We start from the raw sequence: 25,078 nt of genomic DNA, 5'->3' as shown, positions 1-25,078 counted from the left end.
TCTTTCACACCACATTAAAATGTCAGGTTTTTCCATAACTGGGATTGGAAAGAATGCCTGGTACCCAGGCAAATCTGCAGTCACTTCCCAATAGTCGTTCCACTTTTCATATCTCACAGAAAATATATTTATTTATATATATATATATTTATAAATATTTATTTATATATATATGTACTTGTTTAATCTATATAAGGGCATTATTATAAAATAAAGCCTCACGCTTAGGGGGACTTAATAAGTCAAAACTACCAAAATAAGTCAGTCCCTGTGAGATAAAAAAAAAAGTGAAAATTTTTCATGAGACCCCTTGGTGCAGGCTCTGGGTGATATTGAACTCTACCCAGGATTTTATTGGTGTCTACACATGCCTTTACCCACAAGACTTTACCCACATGCCTTTACCCACAAGACTTTACCCACAAGGCTTTGGTCGGCTTGAGACTATAGCAAAAGACATTTGCTCAAGGTGGCATGCAGTGAGACTGAACCCAGAACCATATGTGGTTGGGGAGCAAGCCTCTTACTACACATAGTATATGACAAAGATGGTGGGATAGGTTGGAAGTATAAGGTAAGTGATGACATATGAACGGTCAAGGGGCCTTGCAAGAAGGACAGACATGTGAGCAGAAGGACAACTAGTGCGTGTGACTTTTGCTTTCGGGCTTTCACTTGGGACAGACATGGTGACCCCGCAAGAGTTCAAGGAAATTGGCGTTAGGTTCTGACCAGAGGTTAGGTCGGTGTATCCTAAGTGCACAGTATAAATGTTGCGAGAGGACCCATGTGACAGATGAACCAAGCTTTTGAGCCCATTTCACACACCTGCTGTAAAGTGGTTGGCATTTGGAAGGGCATTCAGCTGTAAAAAAACCTTTCCAAAACTGACCTCCCCCTGTGCTAGTGCCACGTAAAAAGCACTCAGTCCACTGTGTGGGGTGGTTGGTGTTAGGAGTGCTGCGATTATAAATCTGTGGTTCATGCGTCCTGGCATCACTTGTGGGTATTTTTCTAGCCAGAAGGTGATCATCGCTTCTATACCATAATCATGTGGGATTATAGTGTACAAATTCACCACATCGAATGATACTAACAGGGTTCCTTCACTTATTGTCTTCGGGAAGTGGTTTAGCATGTCTAAGTCATCCCTGATGAAACTTTTCACATATTTTAGAAACGGTTTGAGTAAGATGTCGAGGAAGTTGCTCAAACGGTGGGTTTCACAAGCAGGGCCAGCAATGATGGGTCTCAGTTTGAGGTCAGCAGGGAGAGGATCGTTGACAACCCATGCTGGTGTGTTTATGTCCCCCGTAACTTAGCGGTTCGGCAAAAGAGACCGATAGAATAAGTCCTGGGATCGATTTGCTCGACTAAAGGCGGTGCTCCAGCATGGCCAGTCAAAAGAAAGACTGAAACAAGTAAAAGAGTATATATACATATATAATGGTTTTATGTTCTATATATAATTGTTTGTGCGTGTTTGTCAGTCCCTGTGAGATAAAAAAAAAAGTGAAAAATGTTCATAAGACCCCTTGGTGCAGGCTCTGGGTGATATTGAACTCTACCCAGGATTTTATTGGTGTCTACACAAGCCTTTACCCACAAGACCACCGAGACACCAACAGAAGCCTAGTTTTAAAATGTCATATTTGAACGCCAATTCTATTTGAGCATGTAAAGGACAAACTTGGCTGGGGCAAAATCAGTAAGACAAGATAAGGCATATTTGCCTTTTAAATTCTCCAGAAAACTCGCTAATACACATCAGTATCCATCCCTAGACATCAGAAATGTAAAGAAAGAAATTAAAATATCTCGGCCAAATGAAAGAGGCTCAGAGAAAGTTGACGGCGGTGCACCAGCATGGCGGCAGTGCACCAGCATGGCGGCAGCTCTAAGCTGAAACTATAAACAAACAATCAAACGTTGTAGGAATTAAATTTCTTTTTTATCAAAAACGTGTTCTATAATTTTTTTTCAAAAAGGTGTCGTTCTACAATTTATTTTTCAAAAAAGTGTCAAGTTTGTCCTTTACATGCTCAAAGAGAATTGGAGTTTAAATATGACATTTTTTAACTAGATTTCTGCTGGTGTCTTGGTGGTCTTGTGGGTAAAGGCCTGTGTAGACACGAATAACATTCTGGGCAGTGTTCAAAATCACCCAGGACCTGCACTAAGGGTTGTTATGAAAATTTTTCACCTCACAGACAATTTTTTTCATTGAATTCTGGGAAAAGTTAGGTTTATAAATCCTAATTTTCACGTATAAAATTGCCGCCAGTAAGATGGAACAGTGGTGCTTGAGGTGGAAGGGGCGTTGGGGCGCGACAGGTGGTCTAGGCTGCCTGGGTTCGCGCCCCCCTTCCCCTTTCACTTCTTTCATCGCCGGACCATTGACCCTGGCGGGTTTTTACCTCGCCTCATCATTTTTCCTCCTACTCCAGTCCCCCTCCTACTCCTAACCCTCCTAAATACTCCTAATTCTCAAAGACGAAATTAATTAAATAAATAATAATTAATTAATTAAAAAAAAAACAAAATAAACATACGAAATACCTGCGGCTGAAGAAATACAGCTAGCTTTACTGATTGAGTGTTTACGAATCGATGTATGTAATTGATACATGTAAAGCCATTCCAGAATCGACCCTCTCTGATTGAAGTCACGTAATTGAAGCCGAGGAAGAATTATGGCTGCAACAAGGTAGGCAAAGAATAGAATCTTTTTTCTTTTTATACCCATTGTCTTTTACCGTCGCCTTTTAATGCGTTTTACACGAACAAATTGACACAAGAGTCTTAACTTTTGGTTTAATGTGAACACCCGGCCATATATACGTATGTATATTGACATTCATTGGCAAATATTCGGTTGTCCGGTCATTACAATTTTGCGAATCTCCATCTTTTAACTTGAACATATCCTAAGTCGAAGATTAAGCCACTATAAATCGGCACGAACTTTCCGGACAAGCCAAGAGAACAAAGCAAATGTAATAAATATTTTTGGAAAGAAAACTTTGCTCCAACGAACCGAAGGAGCAATGAAATGTCATTTATCGCCCATTACATCTCGTACAGACAAGTGGGGGTAAAAACATAGAACGAATGAATATGAGGATGTAATGGCTACTACTGAACATCACTTCCGAGTAGTATCATTTAAATGTGTCTGGCATCAAGCTTATCATTCTATTATCTTTGTTAAGTAAACTGAATCTACTGTTTCATAAATCCACCACAGGTGACAAATGCCCATAAAAATCTATCTCTGTCCCCAATGGGTCTATTGCCTCACTAAAGTGTCCTTTTTTTTTTTTTGTAGCTTTTTCAATCAGTAATAACACATTGCCTACTTGGAACTTTCAATGTCTCTTCTTCTCTGACTATAAAAACTTGTTTATTTTCTCTTCAATCGCTGCATTTGTCCAATGTTAAAAATCCTGTAGATGTTTTATATTGTGTTTGTGTAATCAATTGGTGGATATTCTGTTGTTGGAGTTACTGGGCTTTATGTTTGGTTGGGGATTCTAGACTGATTAGTGTAATTCTGGTGTGTGACCATTTGTGTATCATTCTGTTCTTTTCTCTAGAGTTCTTGGTTTCCTTTCTCTTTTCTATTCCTTGTCCTTCATCTGGAGCCAGTTAGGGGCTACTGGCATCGACCACATTCGCATGGTGCTCTTTTCATGCCCCAAAGAACAAAAATAAAAATAGGACTGCAGCTGGAAGTGCTCAGGTGTCACTGTAGGAGAAAATGTAGACCTTATTAAATATGCAAGGACCCCGAAACTTATGTCCTCTTAAGGGGTTTTTGCTTAATAAAAAAAAAAAATCTCTGTAAATATAGTAGTGTTAGAGAGGAGAATAATTTGGTTAGGGGATATATTGGCAGCACTATTGAATTTAAAAGGAGATATCGGGTCCACATGAGCTCATTTTCGAATGCCAAATACTCCAATTCTACTACATTGGCATATTATATTCATGATTTGAAGAGGAGGAATATGAGCTATACTATTGAATGGTTAGGCCTATCCAAAGCCCCCCCCCCCCTACACACTTTAATGCTAATGTAGATTATGCTTAAGGGAATCGTACTTGATTGGCCAAACACCTTAATATATTTTCTTATGTGCTCCCTTTCTGTAATAGGTTTTTCGCAACATTCTTGAGTAGTTATAAAATTAAAATCAACCATTTTGAGCGTGGCCGTTGCCAGTACCGCCTGACTGGCCCCTGTAGGATTTTCGAGCGAGATCGTTGCCAGTGCCCCTGGACTGGCTTGTGCGGGTGGCACATAAAAGACACCATTTCGAGCGTGGCCGTTTTCGTGCGGGTGACACGTAAAAGCACCCACTACACTCTCTGAGTGGTTGGCGTTAGGAAGGGCATCCAGCTGTAGAAACTCTGCCAAATCAGACTGGAGCCTGGTGCTGCCATCCGGTTTCACCAGTCCTCAGTCAAATCGTCCAACCCATGCTAGCATGGAAAGCGGACGTTAAACGATGATGATGATGCCCACCTGAGCTGTGATCTTGAATTGAATCTGTAGCAAATTTTCTTTTATCTAAATTTAATTATTGACCTTTGAAATGCATATATTTTTCTTTGTTCGACTCGTGTTAGCTTTTATTCGTGCATATGTGTATACCGTTGGCTTTTGCCATTCGGGGCCCTGTTGTTTTGACTAATTGGAATGTTTATTCATTATACCTTTCAGTTTAGTCAACCATTTCATCAATTGCAGCAGCTTCATAACTAATTCAGTTCTCTGATAGCTTAGTTGTATATCTGATATGCTTTTATAATTACTGTTGTACTGAATAATTATTGATAGATCTAGATTAGCAACAGTCAGTGCTACTATCACCAACTGAAAATCTAGGTTACTTTAGGTGAGCCTAATAACTGATGGTTTTGGGGTGTTGTTGTTTGTCACTCTTGGTGAGTCCTTGACAGTATACAACTAAGCTATTACTATACATTAAAAGAAATAGGCCTCTGTAAAGTGCAATACATAACCAACAGTGGGGTTCATTGCTGGTTCCACTCCAGTACCCGGTGTCGTACGATGTGAGGCATAGGCTAATGTACGGAATACAAGCGAAATGATTGAAGTAATAATAATACAGTAAGGTTTTCTTGAAGCATTGACAAGTGTGGTTATGTGATAGAGAAGTTTGCTTGCCAACCATTCAGTCCCACTGCAGATATATGTGCGTCTGTGTTGGTGTTTACATCCTCATGAAAGACACAAAATAAGTAGCAGGCTATTCTGGTAAGAAAGCTTAGCAAGAGCCTATGTATACATTTTAATTACAATATATTTCGTTTTTGCTAGATTAGATTTGTTTCATTAAATTACCAAATTTCTCCTCAAACGTTAAACCCACCCCAACATAGAATATTCTCTTCCATTCCATTCCATTCCATAATTCGGTATAGTGTACATTTAAAGACTGGATTATGTTTTTTCAATCAGGTTTCAAAGTTGTTGCAGTGTTTCTGTCATGTGCTGTGAAAAAGGGATCTCGGATTATACAACACTGCTTCAGACAAACCTATCCAACCCATGAGCCTGCGGAAGAAGAGGTGATGAGGAAGACATGGAAAGGTAGGCACACTCTTATATACACACATTTATGCAGCCACTACTAGATTCATAATATATACACACAAGCACATACATTACTCAATTCATAATATATACACATACATACATTACTCGATTCATAATATATACACACACTCACACATTACTAGATTCATAATAATATATACACATACATTACTCGATTCATAATATATACACATACATTACTCGATTCATAATATATACACATACATTACTCGATTCATAATATATACACACAATACTAGATTCATAATATATACACACATTACTCGATTCATAATATATACACACAAGCAAATACATTACTCGATTCATAATATATTCACATACATACATCACTAGATTCATAATATATACACATACACACACATTACTCCATTCATAATATATACACACACACACGTACATTACTAGATTCATAATATACATACAGACACACATTACTCGATTCACATACCTGATATGCTTTTATAATTACTGTTGTACTGAATAATTATTGATAGACCTAGATTAGCAACAGTCAGTGCTACTATCACCAACTCAAAATCTAGGTTACTTTAGGTGAGCCTAGTAACTGATGGTATTGGGGTGTTGGCCGTTTTCGTGCGGGTGACACGTAAAAGCACCCACTACACTCTCTGAGTGGTTGGCGTTAGGAAGGGCATCCAGCTGTAGAAACTCTGCCAAATCAGACTGGAGCCTGGTGCTGCCATCCGGTTTCACCAGTCCTCAGTCAAATCGTCCAACCCATGCTAGCATGGAAAGCGGACGTTAAACGATGATGATGATGCCCACCTGAGCTGTGATCTTGAATTGAATCTGTAGCAAATTTTCTTTTATCTAAATTTAATTATTGACCTTTGAAATGCATATATTTTTCTTTGTTCGACTCGTGTTAGCTTTTATTCGTGCATATGTGTATACCGTTGGCTTTTGCCATTCGGGGCCCTGTTGTTTTGACTAATTGGAATGTTTATTCATTATACCTTTCAGTTTAGTCAACCATTTCATCAATTGCAGCAGCTTCATAACTAATTCAGTTCTCTGATAGCTTAGTTGTATATCTGATATGCTTTTATAATTACTGTTGTACTGAATAATTATTGATAGATCTAGATTAGCAACAGTCAGTGCTACTATCACCAACTGAAAATCTAGGTTACTTTAGGTGAGCCTAATAACTGATGGTTTTGGGGTGTTGTTGTTTGTCACTCTTGGTGAGTCCTTGACAGTATACAACTAAGCTATTACTATACATTAAAAGAAATAGGCCTCTGTAAAGTGCAATACATAACCAACAGTGGGGTTCATTGCTGGTTCCACTCCAGTACCCGGTGTCGTACGATGTGAGGCATAGGCTAATGTACGGAATACAAGCGAAATGATTGAAGTAATAATAATACAGTAAGGTTTTCTTGAAGCATTGACAAGTGTGGTTATGTGATAGAGAAGTTTGCTTGCCAACCATTCAGTCCCACTGCAGATATATGTGCGTCTGTGTTGGTGTTTACATCCTCATGAAAGACACAAAATAAGTAGCAGGCTATTCTGGTAAGAAAGCTTAGCAAGAGCCTATGTATACATTTTAATTACAATATATTTCGTTTTTGCTAGATTAGATTTGTTTCATTAAATTACCAAATTTCTCCTCAAACGTTAAACCCACCCCAACATAGAATATTCTCTTCCATTCCATTCCATTCCATAATTCGGTATAGTGTACATTTAAAGACTGGATTATGTTTTTTCAATCAGGTTTCAAAGTTGTTGCAGTGTTTCTGTCATGTGCTGTGAAAAAGGGATCTCGGATTATACAACACTGCTTCAGACAAACCTATCCAACCCATGAGCCTGCGGAAGAAGAGGTGATGAGGAAGACATGGAAAGGTAGGCACACTCTTATATACACACATTTATGCAGCCACTACTAGATTCATAATATATACACACAAGCACATACATTACTCAATTCATAATATATACACATACATACATTACTCGATTCATAATATATACACACACTCACACATTACTAGATTCATAATAATATATACACATACATTACTCGATTCATAATATATACACATACATTACTCGATTCATAATATATACACATACATTACTCGATTCATAATATATACACACAATACTAGATTCATAATATATACACACATTACTCGATTCATAATATATACACACAAGCAAATACATTACTCGATTCATAATATATTCACATACATACATCACTAGATTCATAATATATACACATACACACACATTACTCCATTCATAATATATACACACACACGTACATTACTAGATTCATAATATACATACAGACACACATTACTCGATTCACATACCTGATATGCTTTTATAATTACTGTTGTACTGAATAATTATTGATAGACCTAGATTAGCAACAGTCAGTGCTACTATCACCAACTCAAAATCTAGGTTACTTTAGGTGAGCCTAGTAACTGATGGTATTGGGGTGTTGTTGTTTGTCACTCTTGGTGAGCCCTTGACATTATACAACTAAGCTATTACTGTACATATATATATTTATTCAGTTATTATGCCACATGCTAAAAGAAACAGGCCTCTGTGAAGTGCAACACCTAACCAACAGTGGAGCTCATTGCTGGTCCCACTCCAGTACCCGGTGTTGTACAATGTGGGGCATAGGCTAATGTACGGAATACAAGCCAAATGATTGAAGTAATAATACAGTAAGGATATCTTGAAGAATTGACAGATGTGGTTATGTGATAGAGAAGTTTGCTTCCCAACCATTCAGCCCCCCTGTGCTGGTGCCACGTAAAAAGCACTGTGTGGGGTGGTTGGTGTCAGGAGTGCTGCAATTATGAATCTGTGGTTCATGCGTCCTGGCATCTCTTGTGGGTACTTTTCTAGCCAGAAGGTGACAATCGTTTCTATACCCTAATCGTGTGGGATTATATTGTACAAATTCACCACATCGAATGATACCAACAGGGTTCCTTCACTGATTGTCTTCGGGAGGTGCTTTAGCATGTCTAAGTCATCCCTGATGAAGCTTTTCACATATTTTAGAAACGGTTTGAGTAAGATGCTCAAATGGTGGGTCAGCAATGATGGGCCTCAGTTTGAGGCCAGTAGGGGGAGGATCATTAATGCATAGGCTTGGAGAAATTCTGCAAGCTTTAGAAATATCTGGATTTTTGTGTATCTGAGGTAATCCGTAGAATAGAGTAGGTCTGTATTTGAAGAGGATAAGTTTTAAAGAGTCTTCTGTGGGCTGTATTGTACTCATAGTAAATATTATTTTCCATCGTGGAGAGTATTCACTTCTTGTAGTACTCTGTGTCCATCACCACTACCGCACTTCCTTTGTCGGTTTCTTTAATGGTGAGGTTTATATCATTATTTAACTCAATTAGGTTGGATTTAATTTGTATGGCATTAAAAGGAAAACTGGTAATGTGTTCACAAAAAGCATGAAGTGCTTTATTTCTGCCCTTTGTAGGACGGTATTCACCGTTGTTTTTGACTATAGACTCATCTCCACTGGTGTAGTTTTACATGAACAAATTGACACAAGAGTCTTAATTTTTGGTTTCACGTGAACACCCGGCCATTACAATTTTGGGGATTGCTTACATGCATATCGTTACTACATATTTAATATTACTAGATTCATAATATATACACACATTACTCGACTGCCCCTCCGAAACGCGGGACAACTGATGAAGGGAAATTTACATGTGTTGCCTCTCTGTTTACATACTTAAATGTTGCAGAATCTAAATATATAGAAAGTAACCATATTTAAATATATAGAATATAATCATATCTAAACATTGTAGACACTAAATTATCATACTTAAATGTTGTAGAAACTAAATATACGTTTAGATATGATTACATTCTATAACATTTAAGTATGATAATCTAGTGTCTACAATGTTTAAATATGATTACATTCTATAAATTTAGTTCATACAACATTTAAGCACGATAACATTTTATACATTTAGTATCATAATTTAGATTCTACAACATTAAAGTACGATTAGTTACTGTTAGTAAGTGAAATATATGTATAAATAATAACAAACAGACATTGTCTTTTAACTCTTTATTGACATCAACTTATATTCAGAGCCAGGAACTTACCAATTTGAAGCTAACTTTGTCCAGACCTCCAGAGTAACTGCTTGGTTTCTGGAGAAGAATATGAGAAAGAAGACATCTTCTATGTGTATATTGTTGATGAAAATAAAATAATAAAATAAAAAGTGTCTATTTTATTTAATTTAAAGTATCATAATTTGGTGTCTACATTGTTTAAATATGATTACATTCTATATGATTAGATTCTGCTACATTTAAGTATGATGATTACTTTCCATATGATCAGATTCTGCTATATCTAAGTATGATGATTACTTTCTATATGATTAGACTCTGCTACATCTAAGTATGATGATTACTTTCTATATGATTAGATTCTGCTACATTTAAGTATGATGATTACTTTCTATATGATTAGATTCTGCTACATTTAAGTATGATGATTACATTCTGCTATATCTAAGTATGATGATTACTTTCTATATGATTAGATTCTGCTACATTTAAGTATGATGATTACTTTCTATATGATTAGATTCTGCTATATCTAAGTATGATGATTACTTTCTATATGATTAGATTCTGCTATATCTAAGTATGATGATTACTTTCTATATGATTAGATTCTGCTATATCTAAGTATGATGATTACTTTCTATATGATTAGATTCTGCTACATTTAAGTATGATGATTTCTTTCTATATGATTAGATTCTGCTACATTTAAGTATGATGATTACTTTCTATATGATTAGATTCTGCTATATCTAAGTATGATGATTACTTTCTATATGATTAGATTCTGCTATATCTAAGTATGATGATTTCTTTCTATATGATTAGATTCTGCTACATTTAAGTATGATGATTACTTTCTATATGATTAGATTCTGCTACATTTAAGTATGATGATTTCTTTCTATATGATTAGATTCTGCTACATTTAAGTATGATGATTACTTTCTATATGATTAGATTCTGCTACATTTAAGTATGATGATTACTTTCTATATGATTAGATTCTGCTATATCTAAGTATGATGATTACTTTCTATATGATTAGATTCTGCTATATCTAAGTATGATGATTACTTTCTATATGATTAGATTCTGCTACATTTAAGTATGATGATTACTTTCTATAATGATTACATTCTATATGATTAGATTCTGCTACATCTAAGTATGATGATTACTTTCTATATGATTAGATTCTGCTACATCTAAGTATGATGATTACTTTCTATATGATTAGATTCTGCTACATCTAAGTATGATGATTACTTTCTATATGATTAGATTCTGCTACATCTAAGTATGATGATTACTTTCTATATGATTAGATTCTGCTACATTTAAGTATGATGATTACTTTCTATATGATTAGATTCTGCTATATCTAAGTATGATGATTACTTTCTATATGATTAGATTCTGCTACATTTAAGTATGATGATTTCTTTCTATATGATTAGATTCTGCTACATTTAAGTATGATGATTACTTTCTATATGATTAGACTCTGCTACATTTAAGTATGATGATTTCTTTCTACTACATTTAAGTATGATGATTACTTTCTATAGGATTAGATTCTGCTATATCTAAGTATGATGATTACTTTCTATATGATTAGATTCTGCTACATTTAAGTATGATGATTACTTTCTATATGATTAGATTCTGCTATATCTAAGTATGATGATTACTTTCTATATGATTAGATTCTGCTATATCTAAGTATGATGATTACTTTCTATATGATTCTACTACATTTAAGTATGATGATTTCTTTCTATATGATTAGATTCTGCTATATCTAAGTATGATGATTACTTTCTATATGATGATTACTTTCTATATGATTAGATTCTGCTACATTTAAGTATGATGATTACTTTCTATATGATTAGATTCTGCTATATCTAAGTATGATGATTACTTTCTATATGATTAGATTCTGCTACATCTAAGTATGATGATTACTTTCTATATGATTCTACTACATTTAAGTATGATGATTTCTTTCTATATGATTAGATTCTGCTATATCTAAGTATGATGATTACTTTCTACATGATTAGATTCTGCTACATTTAAGTATGATGATTACTTTCTATATGATTAGATTCTGCTATATCTAAGTATGATGATTACTTTCTATATGATTAGATTCTGCTACATCTAAGTATGATGATTACTTTCTATATGATTAGATTCTGCTACATCTAAGTATGATGATTACTTTCTATATGATCAGATTCTGCTACATCTAAGTATGATGATTACTTTCTATATGATTAGATTCTGCTACATCTAAGTATGATGATTACTTTCTATATGATTAGATTCTGCTACATCTAAGTATGATGATTACTTTCTATATGATTAGATTCTGCTACATTTAAGTATGATGATTACTTTCTATATGATTAGATTCTGCTACATTTAAGTATGATGATTACTTTCTATATGATTAGATTCTGCTACATTTAAGTATGATGATTACTTTCTATATGATTAGATTCTGCTACATTTAAGTATGATGATTACTTAATATATGATTAGATTCTGCTACATTTAAGTATGATGATTATTTTCTATATGATTAGATTCTGCTATATCTAAGTATGATGATTACTTTCTATATGATTAGATTCTACTACATTTAAGTATGATGATTACTTTCTATATGATTAGATTCTGCTACATTTAAGTATGATGATTACTTTCTATATGATTAGATTCTGCTACATTTAAGTATGATGATTACTTTCTATATGATTAGATTCTGCTACATTTAAGTATGATGATTACTTTCTATATGATTAGATTCTGCTACATTTAAGTATGATGATTACTTTCTATATGATTAGATTCTGCTACATTTAAGTATGATGATTACTTAATATATGATTAGATTCTGCTACATTTAAGTATGATGATTATTTTCTATATGATTAGATTCTGCTATATCTAAGTATGATGATTACTTTCTATATGATTAGATTCTACTACATTTAAGTATGATGATTACTTTCTATATGATTAGATTCTGCTACATTTAAGTATGATGATTACTTTCTATATGATTAGATTCTGCTACATTTAAGTATGATGATTACTTTCTATAATGATTACATTCTATATGATTAGATTCTGCTATATCTAAGTATGATGATTACTTTCTATATGATTAGATTCTGCTACATTTAAGTATGATGATTACTTTCTATATGATTAGATTCTGCTACATTTAAGTATGATGATTACTTTCTATATGATTAGATTCTGCTACATTTAAGTATGATGATTACTTTCTATATGATTAGATTCTGCTATATCTAAGTATGATGATTACTTTCTATATGATTAGATTCTACTACATTTAAGTATGATGATTACTTTCTATATGATTAGATTCTGCTACATTTAAGTATGATGATTACTTTCTATATGATTAGATTCTGCTACATTTAAGTATGATGATTACTTTCTATATGATTAGATTCTGCTACATTTAAGTATGATGATTACATTCTGCTACATCTAAGTATGATGATTACTTTCTATATGATTAGATTCTGCTACATCTAAGTATGATGATTACTTTCTATATGATTAGATTCTGCTACATTTAAGTATGATGATTACTTTCTATATGATTAGATTCTGCTACATTTAAGTATGATGATTACTTTCTATATGATTAGATTCTGCTACATCTAAGTATGATGATTACTTTCTATATGATTAGATTCTGCTACATTTAAGTATGATGATTACTTTCTATATGATTAGATTCTGCTACATTTAAGTATGATGATTACTTTCTATATGATTAGATTCTGCTACATTTAAGTATGATGATTACTTAATATATGATTAGATTCTGCTACATTTAAGTATGATGATTATTTTCTATATGATTAGATTCTGCTATATCTAAGTATGATGATTACTTTCTATATGATTAGATTCTACTACATTTAAGTATGATGATTACTTTCTATATGATTAGATTCTGCTACATTTAAGTATGATGATTACTTTCTATAATGATTACATTCTATATGATTAGATTCTGCTATATCTAAGTATGATGATTACTTTCTATATGATTAGATTCTGCTACATTTAAGTATGATGATTACTTTCTATATGATTAGATTCTGCTACATTTAAGTATGATGATTACTTTCTATATGATTAGATTCTGCTATATCTAAGTATGATGATTACTTTCTATATGATTAGATTCTACTACATTTAAGTATGATGATTACTTTCTATATGATTAGATTCTGCTATATCTAAGTATGATGATTACTTTCTATATGATTAGATTCTGCTACATCTAAGTATGATGATTAGATTCTGCTATATCTAAGTATGATGATTACTTTCTATATGATTAGATTCTGCTATATCTAAGTATGATGATTACATTCTGCTATATCTAAGTATGATGATTACTTTCTATATGATTAGATTCTACTACATTTAAGTATGATGATTACTTTCTATAATGATTAGATTCTGCTACATCTAAGTATGATGATTACTTTCTATATGATTAGATTCTGCTATATCTAAGTATGATGATTACTTTCTATATGATTAGATTCTGCTACATTTAAGTATGATGATTACTTTCTATAATGATTAGATTCTGCTATATCTAAGTATGATGATTAGATTCTGCTACATTTAAGTATGATGATTACTTTCTCTACGATTAGATTCTTCTACATTTAAGTATGATGATTACTCTCTATATGATTAGATTCTGCTACATCTAAGTATGATGATTAGATTCTGCTATATCTAAGTATGATGATTAGATTCTACTACATTTAAGTATGATGATTACTTTCTATATGATTAGATTCTGCTATATCTAAGTATGATGATTACTTTCTATATGATTAGATTCTACTATATCTAAGTATGATGATTACTTTCTATATGATTAGATTCTGCTATATCTAAGTATGATGATTACTTTCTATATGATTAGATTCTGCTACATTTAAGCATGATGATTACTTTCTATATGATTAGATTCTGCTACATTTAAGTATGATAATTTAGTTTAAATATGATTACTTACCGTTAGTAAGTGAAGTGTATGTATAGATAATAACAAACACATTGTTTTTTAACTCTTTATTGTCATTGTCTTGTATTTTCTTATATTCAGGGCCAGGAACTTATCAATTTGAAGCCAAGTTCTTTGACCAGTCCTCCGGAGTAACTGCTTCGTTTCTGGAGAGGAAGAATATGAGAGAGAAACCAAGAAGGCATCTTGTATGTGTATTTTGTTGATGAAAATAAAGTGTGTCTATTGTATTTAATTGTGTGTGTTTGCTTATATATTTATGTACGGTGGTGCATCAGCATGGCCGCATCTTCAAGCTGGAGCTTTGAAAAGAATATAGATATATACTTATATCTGTATGAGTATATATGTATACATATGTACAAGAAATCAATTGAATAAAAATTGGTAATAATAATGATATTATTGTCTGTGTATATATATATTATGAATCTAGTAATGTATGTATGTGTATATATTATGGATCAAGTAATGTATGTGCTTGTGTGTATATATTATGAATCGAGTAATGTGTGTGCATATGTTATGAATCTAGTAATGTACGTGTGTGTATATATTATGAACCTAGTAATGTATGTATGTGTATATATTATGAATCGAGTAATGTATGTGTATATATTGTGAATCGAGTAATGTATGTGTGTATATTATGAATCGAGTAATGTATGTGCTTGTGTGTATATATTATAAATCTAGTAATGTATGTATGTGTATATATTATGAATCGAGTAATGTGTGTATATATTATGAATCTAGTAGTGTGTGTGTATATATTATGAATCTAGTAGTGTATGTATATTATGAATCGAGTAATGTATGTGCTTGTGTGCATATATTATGAATCAAGTAATGTACGTGTGTGTATATATTATGAATCGAGTAACGTATGTGCTTGTGTGTATATATTATGAATTGAGTAATGTATGTGCTTGTGTGTATATATTATGAATCGAGTAATGTGTGTGTGTATATTATGAATCGAGTAATGTATGTGCTTGTGTGTACATATTATGAATGTAGTAATGTGTGTGTGTGTGTATATTATGAATCGAGTAATGTATATATTATGAATGGAGTAATGTATGTATGTGTATATATTATGAATCGAGTAATGTATGTGTATATATTTGTCAGCTTTATTTTTCAAGGTCAATAAAACAGTATGAAGCGAAAGTGACATATCGATTACAATTCAATCAACAGAAAATTAGCATGCAAGTGGCTCAGTACTCCGCAGACACGTCTTCTTCACGTAATTTACAAAGAGATACAATGTGACAAGGCCGGTCCCTTTGAATTACAGGTGTAAGTGATTTTTGCCAGGTAAGTGGACTGGAGCACGGTGAAATTAATGTTTAAGTGGCTGTGTATTCCACAGACGTGTTCCCTGTGAACGGTTTTCGTCGAACGAATCAAACTTAATAAATTATCGAAAAGAAAATAAAATGTCTGGTCCTGGGGTTGTAAACAAGTGATGGCGGATACAAATACTGACTGAAACCGGTCAAAGAAATAAGACAGAGAAAGAAATAAAAACCGTAAGGAGTGGATTTGGTAGGCGGAAACTGAAAGAAGCCCGTTGTATATATGTATGTGTGTGTGTTTGTCCCCACCTCCCAACATCGCTCGACAACCGATGCTGGTGTGTTTACGTCGACGTAAATTAGCGCTTTCGGCAAAAGAGACCGATAGAATAAGTACCAGGCTTACAAAGAATAAGTGCTGCGGTCGATTTGACCGACTATAAAGGCGGTGCTCCAGCTTGGACGCAGTCAAATGACTGAAACAAGGAGAAGAGTAATTTTAACGAGTTCCTACCGCCATTACAAACACCAGCGCCATCTATCTGTAACGTCTCTATTTTACTCTGGCTTCTCCGAGTTACTTCCCTTTGTTTCTCTGCGATCAGAATCTTTATTTCGCTGGACGGATGTGTTTTAGCTTCTGGGACCGATTATTAATTAAAAGACGAACATTGAGGGGTCAATGTAATTAACTACCCCCGCCCGTGCGTATAATTGAAAGGATTACGGACTTTATTATTATTTTTAAAGGCAGAATCGTTAGCACGCCGGACAAAGTGCTTAACGAAGTTCAGTCCGTCTTTACGTTCTGAGTTCAAATTCCGCCGATGTCGACTGTTCCTTTCAACCTATAAGGGTTAGGGTAATTAAAACGCTAGGGGGTCAACATAATCGACTAGTCCCCTCCCTAAAAATATATGTGTGTCTGTGTTTGTCCCCCCACCATCGCTTGACAATCGATGCTGGTGTGGTTACGTCCCCGTAACTTAGTGGTTTCGGCAAAAGAGAATAAGTATTAGGCTTACAAAGAATAAGTCCTGGGGTCGGTTTACTCGACTATAAAGGCGGTGCTCCAGCATGGCCGCAGTCAAATGAGTGAAACAAGCTGGCTGAGTCGTTAGCACGTGTGGGCGAAATGTTTGGCAGCCGTTCGTTTGTCTTTATGTTTCGAGTTCAATTTCCAGAGGCCTCTCGTTCTTTCGGGGGTCGATAAAATAGGTGCCAGTTGACCACTGGAGTCCATGTAACCAACTAGTCCAACATTTTAGGCGTTCTACCCCCACAAGCCACATTCCTAGCGCTCCGCACCGCCATCTAACCATTACAAACATTCGTACAAATTAATTAAAGAAACTGTCCCTGTCAGATGACCGCACAGACCTATTATGGGGCCAACTGACCCCATAATGGTTTCTGTCAAATGATGTAAGATTAAAAGAAATAATGTGTGTGTGTATATATTATGAATTGAGTAATGTGTGTATATTATGAACCTAGTAATGTGTGTTTATATTATGAATCGAGTAATGTATGTATGTGTATATATTATGAATCTAGTAGTGACTGCATATATGTGTGTGTGTATATAAGAGTTTGCCTACCTTTCCATGTCATCCTCTTCTTCCACAGGCTCATGGGTTGGATAGGTATCACTTACCCCTTTTTCACAACACATGACAGAAACACTGCAACAACTTGGAAACTTGATTGAAAAAACAAAGGCCAGTCTTTAAGTGTACACTATACCGAATTATGGAAGAGAATATTCTATGTTGGGGTGGGGGCAGGATAGGAAAATGTGGATTTAACGTTTGAGGAGAAATTTGGTAATTTAATGAAACAAATCTAATCTAGCAAAACCAAAATATATTTTAATTAAAATGTATACATAGGCTCTTGCTAAGCTTTCTTACCAGAATAGCCTGGTACTTATTTTGTGTCTTTCATGAGGATGTAAACACCAACACAGACGCACATATATCTGCAGTGGGACTGAATGGTTGGCAAGCAAACTTCTCTATCACGTAACCACACATGTCAATGCTTCAAGAAAACATTACTGTATTATTGTTACTTCAATCATTTGGCTTGTATTCCGTACATTAGCCTATGCCTCACATCGTACGACACCGGGTACTGAGCCCCACTGTTGGTTAGGTGTTGCACTTCACAGAGGCCTGTTTCTTTTAGCATGTGACATAATAACTGAATAAATATATATATGTACAGTAATAGCTTAGTTGTATACTGTCAAGGGCTCACCAAGAGTGACAAACAACAATACCATCAGTTACTAGGCTCACCTAAAGTAACCTAGATTTTCAGTTGGTGATAGTAGCACTGACTGTTGGTAATCTAGATCTATCAATAATTATTCAGTACAACAGTAATTATAAAAGCATATCAGGTATGTGAATCGAGTAATGTATGTGCTTGTGTGTGTATATATTATGAATGGAGTAATGTGTGTCTGTATGTATATTATGAATCTAGTAATGTACGTGTGTGTATATATTATGAATGGAGTAATGTATGTATGTGTATATATTATGAATCGAGTAGTGTGTGTGTATATATATTATGAATCTAGTAATGTATGTATGTGTATATATTATGAATCTAGTGATGTATGTATGTGTATATATTATGAATCTAGTAGTGTGTGTGTGTCTGTTTATGTTATGAATCGAGTAATGTATGTGCTTGTGTGTATATATTATGAATCGAGTAATGTGTGTGTATATATTATGAATCGAGTAATGTATGTGTATATATTATGAATCGAGTAATGTATGTGTATATATTATGAATCGAGTAATGTATGTATGTATGTGTATATATCATGAATCTAGTAATGTGTGTGTGTATATATTATGAATCGAGTAATGTGTGTGTATATATTATGAATCGAGTAATGTGTATATATTATGAATCGAGTAATGTATGTGTATATATTATGAATCGAGTAATGTATGTGCTTGTGTGTATATATTATGAATCGAGTAATGTGTGTGTATATATTATGAATCGAGTAATGTATGTGTATATATTATGAATCGAGTAATGTATGTGCTTGTGTGTATATATTATGAATCTAGTAATGTATGTGTATATATTATGAATCGAGTAATGTATGTATGTGTATATATTATGAATCGAGTAATGTATGTGTATATATTATGAATCGAGTAATGTATGTGCTTGTGTGTATATATTATGAATCTAGTAATGTGTGTGTGTATATATTATGAATCAAGTAATGTGTGTGTATATATTATGAATCGAGCAATGTATGTGTGTATATATTATGAATCGAGTAATGTATGTGCTTGTATGTATATATTATGAATATGTATCTATGAACATCAGTTTGTGTGTGTGTATGTTTGTATATATTATGAATCTAGTAGTGGCTGCATATATGTGTGTGTGTGTGTGTGTATATAAGAGTGTGCCTACCTTTCCATGTCATCCTCATCACCTCTTCTTCCACAGGCTCATGGGTTGGATAGGTTTGTCTGAAGCAGAGTTGTATAATCCGAGATCCCTCTTATCACTTGCCCCTTTTTCACAACACATGACAGAAACACTGCAACAACTTGGAAACTTGATTGAAAAAAACAAAGGCCAGTCTTTAAGTGTACACTATACCGAATTATGGAATGGAAGAGAATATTCTATGTTGGGGTTGGGGTGGGGGCAGGATAGGAAAATGTGGATTTAACGTTTGAGGAGAAATTTGGTAATTTAATGAAACAAATCTAATCTAGCAAAAACGAAATATATTTTAATTAAAATGTATACATAGGCTCTTGCTAAGCTTTCTTACCAGAATAGCCTGGTACTTATTTTGTGTCTTTCATGAGGATGTAAACACCAACACAGACGCACATATATCTGCAGTGGGACTGAATGGTTGGCAAGCAAACTTCTCTGTCGCATAACCACACCTGTCAATGCTTCAAGAAAACCTTACTGTATTATTATTACTTCAATCATTTCGCTTGTATTCCGTACATTAGCCTATGCCCCACATCGTACGACACCGGGTACTGGAGTGGAACCAGCAATGAGCCCCACTGTTGGTTATGGGTTGCACTTTACAGAGGCCTGTTTCTTTTAATGTACAGTAATAGCTTAGTTGTATACTGTCAAGGACTCACCAAGTGTGACAAACAACAACACCCCAAAACCATCAGTTATTAGGCTCACCTAAAGTAACCTAGATTTTCAGTTGGTGGTAGTAGCACTGACTGTTGCTAATCTAGATCTATCAATAATTATTCAGTACAACAGTAATTATAAAAGCATATCAGATATACAACTAAGCTATCAGAGAACTGAATTAGTTATGAAGCTGCTGCAATTGATGAAATGGTTGACTAAACTGAAAGGTATAATAAATAAACATTCCAATTGGTCAAAACAACAGGGCCCTAAATGGTATGCACGAATAAAAGGTGGTCAAAGCTAAAAGGGTAACACGAGTCGAACAAAGAAAAATATATGCATTTCAAAGGTCAATAATTAAATTTAGATAAAAGAAAATTTGCTACAGATTCAATTCAAGATCACAGCTCAGGTGGGCATCATCATCATCGTTTAACGTCCGCTTTCCATGCTAGCATGGGTTGGACGATTTGACTGAGGACTGGTGAAACCGGATGGCAGCACCAGGCTCCAGTCTGATTTGGCAGAGTTTCTACAGCTGGATGCCCTTCCTAACGCCAACCACTCAGAGAGTGTAGTGGGTGCTTTTACGTGTCACCCGCACGAAAACGGCCACGCTCGAAATGGTGTCTTTTATGTGCCACCCGCACAAGCCAGTCCAGGGGCACTGGCAACGATCTCGCTCGAAAATCCTACAGGGGCCAGTCAGGCGGTACTGGCAACGGCCACGCTCAAAATGGTTGATTTTAATTTTATAACTACTCAAGAATGTTGCGAAAAACCTATTACAGAAAGGGAGCACATAAGAAAATATATTAAGGTGTTTGGCCAATCAAGTACGATTCCCTTAAGCATAATCTACATTAGCATTAAAGTGTGTAGGGGGGGGGGGGCTTTGGATAGGCCTAACCATTCAATAGTATAGCTCATATTCCTCCTCTTCAAATCATGAATATAATATGCCAATGTAGTAGAATTGGAGTATTTGGCATTCGAAAATGAGCTCATGTGGACCCGATATCTCCTTTTAAATTCAATAGTGCTGCCAATATATCCCCTAACCAAATTATTCTCCTCTCTAACACTACTATATTTACAGAGATTTTTTTTTTTTATTAAGCAAAAACCCCTTAAGAGGACATAAGTTTCGGGGTCCTTGCATATTTAATAAGGTCTACATTTTCTCCTACAGTGACACCTGAGCACTTCCAGCTGCAGTCCTATTTTTATTTTTGTTCTTTGGGGCATGAAAAGAGCACCATGCGAATGTGGTCGATGCCAGTAGCCCCTAACTGGCTCCAGATGAAGGACAAGGAATAGAAAAGAGAAAGGAAACCAAGAACTCTAGAGAAAAGAACAGAATGATACACAAATGGTCACACACCAGAATTACACTAATCAGTCTAGAATCCCCAACCAAACATAAAGCCCAGTAACTCCAACAACAGAATATCCACCAATTGATTACACAAACACAATATAAAACATCTACAGGATTTTTAACATTGGACAAATGCAGCGATTGAAGAGAAAATAAACAAGTTTTTATAGTCAGAGAAGAAGAGACATTGAAAGTTCCAAGTAGGCAATGTGTTATTACTGATTGAAAAAGCTACAAAAAAAAAAAAAGGACACTTTAGTGAGGCAATAGACCCATTGGGGACAGAGATAGATTTTTATGGGCATTTGTCACCTGTGGTGGATTTATGAAACAGTAGATTCAGTTTACTTAACAAAGATAATAGAATGATAAGCTTGATGCCAGACACATTTAAATGATACTACTCGGAAGTGATGTTCAGTAGTAGCCATTACATCCTCATATTCATTCGTTCTATGTTTTTACCCCCACTTGTCTGTACGAGATGTAATGGGCGATAAATGACATTTCATTGCTCCTTCGGTTCGTTGGAGCAAAGTTTTCTTTCCAAAAATATTTATTACATTTGCTTTGTTCTCTTGGCTTGTCCGGAAAGTTCGTGCCGATTTATAGTGGCTTAATCTTCGACTTAGGATATGTTCAAGTTAAAAGATGGAGATTCGCAAAATTGTAATGACCGGACAACCGAATATTTGCCAATGAATGTCAATATACATACGTATATATGGCCGGGTGTTCACATTAAACCAAAAGTTAAGACTCTTGTGTCAATTTGTTCGTGTAAAACGCATTAAAAGGCGACGGTAAAAGACAATGGGTATAAAAAGAAAAAAGATTCTATTCTTTGCCTACCTTGTTGCAGCCATAATTCTTCCTCGGCTTCAATTACGTGACTTCAATCAGAGAGGGTCGATTCTGGAATGGCTTTACATGTATCAATTACATACATCGATTCGTAAACACTCAATCAGTAAAGCTAGCTGTATTTCTTCAGCCGCAGGTATTTCGTATGTTTATTTTGTTTTTTTTTTAATTAATTAATTATTATTTATTTAATTAATTTCGTCTTTGAGAATTAGGAGTATTTAGGAGGGTTAGGAGTAGGAGGGGGACTGGAGTAGGAGGAAAAATGATGAGGCGAGGTAAAAACCCGCCAGGGTCAATGGTCCGGCGATGAAAGAAGTGAAAGGGGAAGGGGGGCGCGAACCCAGGCAGCCTAGACCACCTGTCGCGCCCCAACGCCCCTTCCACCTCAAGCACCACTGTTCCATCTTACTGGCGGCAATTTTATACGTGAAAATTAGGATTTATAAACCTAACTTTTCCCAGAATTCAATGAAAAAAATTGTCTGTGAGGTGAAAAATTTTCATAACAACCCTTAGTGCAGGTCCTGGGTGATTTTGAACACTGCCCAGAATGTTATTCGTGTCTACACAGGCCTTTACCCACAAGACCACCAAGACACCAGCAGAAATCTAGTTAAAAAATGTCATATTTAAACTCCAATTCTCTTTGAGCATGTAAAGGACAAACTTGACACTTTTTTGAAAAATAAATTGTAGAACGACACCTTTTTGAAAAAAAATTATAGAACACGTTTTTGATAAAAAAGAAATTTAATTCCTACAACGTTTGATTGTTTGTTTATAGTTTCAGCTTAGAGCTGCCGCCATGCTGGTGCACTGCCGCCATGCTGGTGCACCGCCGTCAACTTTCTCTGAGCCTCTTTCATTTGGCCGAGATATTTTAATTTCTTTCTTTACATTTCTGATGTCTAGGGATGGATACTGATGTGTATTAGCGAGTTTTCTGGAGAATTTAAAAGGCAAATATGCCTTATCTTGTCTTACTGATTTTGCCCCAGCCAAGTTTGTCCTTTACATGCTCAAATAGAATTGGCGTTCAAATATGACATTTTAAAACTAGGCTTCTGTTGGTGTCTCGGTGGTCTTGTGGGTAAAGGCTTGTGTAGACACCAATAAAATCCTGGGTAGAGTTCAATATCACCCAGAGCCTGCACCAAGGGGTCTTATGAACATTTTTCACTTTTTTTTTTATCTCACAGGGACTGACAAACACGCACAAACAATTATATATAGAACATAAAACCATTATATATGTATATATACTCTTTTACTTGTTTCAGTCTTTCTTTTGACTGGCCATGCTGGAGCACCGCCTTTAGTCGAGCAAATCGATCCCAGGACTTATTCTATCGGTCTCTTTTGCCGAACCGCTAAGTTACGGGGGACATAAACACACCAGCATGGGTTGTCAACGATCCTCTCCCTGCTGACCTCAAACTGAGACCCATCATTGCTGGCCCTGCTTGTGAAACCCACCGTTTGAGCAACTTCCTCGACATCTTACTCAAACCGTTTCTAAAATATGTGAAAAGTTTCATCAGGGATGACTTAGACATGCTAAACCACTTCCCGAAGACAATAAGTGAAGGAACCCTGTTAGTATCATTCGATGTGGTGAATTTGTACACTATAATCCCACATGATTATGGTATAGAAGCGATGATCACCTTCTGGCTAGAAAAATACCCACAAGTGATGCCAGGACGCATGAACCACAGATTTATAATCGCAGCACTCCTAACACCAACCACCCCACACAGTGGACTGAGTGCTTTTTACGTGGCACTAGCACAGGGGGAGGTCAGTTTTGGAAAGGTTTTTTTACAGCTGAATGCCCTTCCAAATGCCAACCACTTTACAGCAGGTGTGTGAAATGGGCTCAAAAGCTTGGTTCATCTGTCACATGGGTCCTCTCGCAACATTTATACTGTGCACTTAGGATACACCGACCTAACCTCTGGTCAGAACCTAACGCCAATTTCCTTGAACTCTTGCGGGGTCACCATGTCTGTCCCAAGTGAAAGCCCGAAAGCAAAAGTCACACGCACTAGTTGTCCTTCTGCTCACATGTCTGTCCTTCTTGCAAGGCCCCTTGACCGTTCATATGTCATCACTTACCTTATACTTCCAACCTATCCCACCATCTTTGTCATATACTATGTGTAGTAAGAGGCTTGCTCCCCAACCACATATGGTTCTGGGTTCAGTCTCACTGCATGCCACCTTGAGCAAATGTCTTTTGCTATAGTCTCAAGCCGACCAAAGCCTTGTGAGTGGTTTTGGTGGATGGAAACTGAAAGAAGCCCATCGAATATATATGTGTGTGTGTATCCTCATGTCTGCGTGTCTGTCTCCCATCACTGCTTGATAACTGGTGTTAGTGTTTATGCTCCTATAACCTAGCAGTTCAACAAAGCAGACCAAAATAAGTGCTGGATTCGATTCATTCGACTAAAACAGAATTTTTCAAGGCC

At 35.2% G+C, this 25,078-nt stretch overlaps 2 long non-coding RNA genes across 4 annotated transcripts; one reads left to right on the top strand and one right to left on the bottom strand.

Moving 5' to 3' along the window:
- Positions 1 to 1,222: 1,222 nt before the first annotated feature.
- Positions 1,223 to 15,117, top strand: LOC149130898 (uncharacterized). Of its 2 annotated transcripts, none has more exons than XR_016238658.1 (4): positions 1,223 to 2,707; positions 5,489 to 5,620; positions 7,397 to 7,528; positions 9,789 to 9,924. It is a non-coding gene; the product is annotated as an uncharacterized LOC149130898 (long non-coding RNA). The 2 variants fall into 2 exon arrangements; XR_016238657.1 differs by lacking the exon at positions 9,789 to 9,924 and adding an exon at positions 14,964 to 15,117 and having other exon boundaries at positions 1,656 to 2,707.
- On the bottom strand, positions 9,750 to 24,741 carry LOC149130897 (uncharacterized). 2 transcript variants are annotated; one of them, XR_016238660.1, is made up of 5 exons: positions 22,590 to 24,741; positions 19,646 to 19,792; positions 17,788 to 17,888; positions 14,874 to 15,028; positions 9,750 to 9,850 (listed from the first exon to the last, which is right to left on the bottom strand). It is a non-coding gene; the product is annotated as an uncharacterized LOC149130897 (long non-coding RNA). The 2 variants fall into 2 exon arrangements; XR_016238659.1 differs by lacking the exon at positions 17,788 to 17,888 and having other exon boundaries at positions 22,590 to 24,035.
- Between the last annotated feature and the right edge of the window lie 337 nt (positions 24,742 to 25,078).

The sequence above is a fragment of the Octopus bimaculoides genome, chromosome 27, assembly GCF_046866305.1.
Source record: "Octopus bimaculoides isolate indiv1 chromosome 27, ASM4686630v1, whole genome shotgun sequence".
Lineage (NCBI taxonomy): Eukaryota > Metazoa > Mollusca > Cephalopoda > Octopoda > Octopodidae > Octopus > Octopus bimaculoides.
Note: the sequence above shows the minus strand (reverse complement) of the source record. Positions and strands in the feature narration are given on the sequence as shown.